General features: G+C 60.3%; 1 protein-coding gene across 1 annotated transcript in view; it reads right to left on the minus strand.

Annotated features, from left to right (window-relative positions):
• Positions 1-3,071, minus strand: part of RHBDF2 (rhomboid 5 homolog 2) — a 24,370-nt gene extending 21,299 nt beyond the window's left edge. The window contains exon 1 of the mRNA XM_023531625.1: positions 2,987-3,071. The gene's annotated coding sequence lies outside the window, so the exon portion shown is untranslated. The remainder of the gene's footprint in view (positions 1-2,986) is intronic.
• Between the last annotated feature and the right edge of the window lie 276 nt (positions 3,072-3,347).

Genomic DNA, 3,347 nt, shown 5'->3' on the forward strand with positions numbered 1-3,347 from the left:
GGCAGCCTGGGAAAAGCCTGTGTTTTCCCTAGAGACGGGGCAGGCAGGGCACCTCCTCCTGGCCTGCATCCTGTGAGCCGCCTAGCCTGGCAGCCTCCCCGCCCTGGCCACCAAGCCAGGTCAGCCTGCACTCCAAGAGGGCTGATGTCTCCACCTCCTCCCCCGGCCTAGCCCAGCTGGATAGGAAGCTGGGAGCAGACGAGTGAGCTCACTCTGGAAATCCCCAAGGCAACGCTGAGGCCACAGAGCCCCACGGGGGTGTGTGGGGTGGAGTGGGGAGAGGCGGCCGGGAGAGCACATTCCCCAGCGTTGCACCATGGGGCGGTCAGGGCCGTGACCATCCCCATTTCACTACTGCTCATCCCAACCGAAGGGAAGCGACAGGTGGCCCATCCGAGTCCCTCAGACATGAACCGGTCCATGCACGCTCAGACACACACACCACTTCATCTCCTCTGGGGCAGAGTTTACACAGCAAGTTGACAGAGATCTTGTGAAGAGGCGACGGCAGTGCCCAGAGCTCTGGTCACAGCAAAACACGGCTACTGACCGGAGCCAGCTCAGACCCCGTAGCCTCTGCAGTGTGTGCAGTGTGATTTATTCCTCTTAGAAGAGGAGAAATCCTCTCTTGGGCTGTGAGTGTGTGTGATACCAGGTACAGCTGCAGCTCGCAAGTGAGCAAACCAGGTAGGAGTCACCTGGTGGTCTCTTTACAGGCCGGTGGCACTGGGCTCGCTGCTTACTTCCTGAGCTACTTTGACCAAGGCCGAGTGCTGCCTTATGCCTCGAGGGGCACACAACCGGTGGGGGCCACAACTGTGGCTTTGTTTTTCTGAAAAGATGGGAGTCACGCTCCACCCTTTGAAAATTAAAAGACCTAAAAAAAACCCAAAAAGCAGAAGTCAAACCAGAAACTGCCACCTGCCCTCTCGCCCTACCAGGGCTCCCGGGCCAGGAGGACAGAGTCTAGAAGTAAAGATGACAGCGGGCAATAGATACTGCCAGGAAACGAGACGGAGGCCAGTGGGGTGGCCTGGGCACCCACTTCATCCCATCCTGCCCGGACAGCCACACACCCCATTCCCCGAAAACTGGGAGCACATTCCTCCAGCCAAGCTCAAACAATTCAGTCATCCCTGCCGGGGGGGCGGGAGAATCTCCCTGTCCTGTGGCTTCGATGTCCTCCATCTCTTACCATTGTTCAGCTCACTCCAGGAGTGGGGGTGCCTCGCTCTCCCACCCCGTCTTCTAAGCACAGTGGAAATTTTTATTGCCGGAAGGAAGCAGATCGGGGAGCCGCGCGGAATTAGGAGCCTTGTTATACCCCTTGGGTATTATTTTCCTGGGTAAATACTAGAAGAGTCAGGTGTGCGTTTAGAAGGGAAAATTCCAGCAGGTCACATGGCATCGGGCATTCATGCCCATGTCAGAGATCCAACTTTGGAGAAATCTGTGAGAACACAGCTCATACCTGGGGGACGTCTGAGCCCCTGTGGGAGGCTGCCCTCGGGGAGCAATACTCCAGGACAGCTCCCAGCCCCTCGCCTGAGCTCCTCCCCGGCACCCAGACCTGCCTCCTGCAGGGCCCATGGTTTGAGCAGGGAGAGGCAGGCTTATGGCACCAAAGGCAGCCTCTTACTAGGGGAATAACTACCCTCACAACTCCTTACTCTCATGTAGTTTTATTTCAAGTTCCTCCCTTAACACTGGGGAAACTGAGGCAGGGAGGGGACGTCAATAAGAAGTACGGGCATATACCTCAGAGATATTGCCGGAGTTTAATCTTTTTACTGGTGGAGGCTGTTCAATTTGTAAACAAACGAAAAACACCTGCAATGTCTGTGGCGTGCAGTGAAACGAGGCATGCTTGTCGCTTGATGGACCAAGTGTGGACGTTTCGACCGGATCATTTTTGGTTGTGGGGGCCGCCCTGTGCATTGTGGGATGTTTAGCAGCATCTATCCACTAGGTGCCAAATAGCAACAACAACACTCACCTCCCCTCCCCGGAGCTGTGACAACCAAAACCACTTTAGATATTGCCAAATATCCCCTGGCCGGTACAGTCAGCCCCCGGGGGGTTGAGAGCCACTGCTCTAAACAAGCTTCACTTTCCACTTCTCCCTCTGCCCTACCTCTAGAGAGTGACAGAAACATAACACAGATGCTGGGCTCATTATTTTACCAGCAAACGTCACACACACACGCGCGCAGGAGTCTTAAATCTGGCCATTTGGGAAACAGTAGCCAGTCCACGTGTAGGGTCGATCCCTCAAGCCTTTCCCTCCTCAGACACTCCCACCCTCCAGCCTGCTCCCTTAGTCTTTCACCCAGTTAGGCAGGGGCTAAGACCCCCTCTGCCCTGGGGTGGGAGATCTGTACCCTAGGAGACATCCCTCTCTAACCTAACCCAACGCGACGCCCTGGAGAAAAAGAGGGGGCCAGGCTTTCCAAGGCCCTCGGTCCAGAACTCAAGACGCCTGAGTGCAGTCAGTCGCTGAGCTCCGGTGCAGCCCTGCAGAGCAAGCCCACTCTCCTACACCTGTTTCCACCTGAGCCGGGCTTCCCGCTGCTCACCCCGCGGAGAGGGGAGCGGATCTGAATTCCAGGCCCTTCTGGGACGAGGGCGGGGCTGTGCAGCGCTGCCCTGGGGCAGTCCCCTTTCTTCCTCCCAGAGCTTTAAACTTCTGCCCAATCATCGTGCCTTCGCATCTGGTGACCCCTTGGCCCAGGGAGCCCTTAGGCGTCTTGTCCGAGCTGAGCCCCAGAGGCCGGCGGACCGCGTCCCGAAGCCCCGTCCGAGTCCAAGCCCGGCCTCTGGCCTGCGGCTTGGCCCACGTGGGGCCCGAGCTCTCCGCAGGGAGGGGGACGCCCTCGCCAGGCGCGCCCCGCGCCCCACGGCGGGCTTGTGCGCTTTACCCTCGGACCCTCCCGGCGCCTGCGGCCCTGCGGCCGAGAGCCCAGCCTTGCCCGTCGCCCGCGCTCACCTCCCTGCAGCCCCAAGTCCCCGGGACGCAGCTCGGAACGGCGCCGGCGAGCAGCTGGGCCGCGGCGCCTGGGGGCGGGGCTCCGGCGCCCCGCCTCTTCCCTACCTGCGCGCGGGCGGCGGACCGGGGGCGGGGCCTGGCTCCAGGGCGGGGCCTGGCTCCCGGGGGCGGGGCTCCGGGCGGCCCGCGCCACGGCGCCCTCTGCGGCTCGCTTGGCTGGCGCCTGGCAGCGGGGTCCCCGCCTAGGCAGAACCCTGTATTCAGCCCGAGCTGGCCTCCTCTCCTCATCTCACAAGGCTCCTCTCCTCATCTCACAAGGCGCGTAGTCGAGGTCTGAAGTGCCAGCCATCATCACATCACC

This window comes from Pteropus vampyrus, unplaced genomic scaffold, assembly GCF_000151845.1.
Source record: "Pteropus vampyrus isolate Shadow unplaced genomic scaffold, Pvam_2.0 Scaffold72, whole genome shotgun sequence".
In the NCBI taxonomy this organism is placed as follows: Eukaryota; Metazoa; Chordata; class Mammalia; order Chiroptera; family Pteropodidae; genus Pteropus; species Pteropus vampyrus.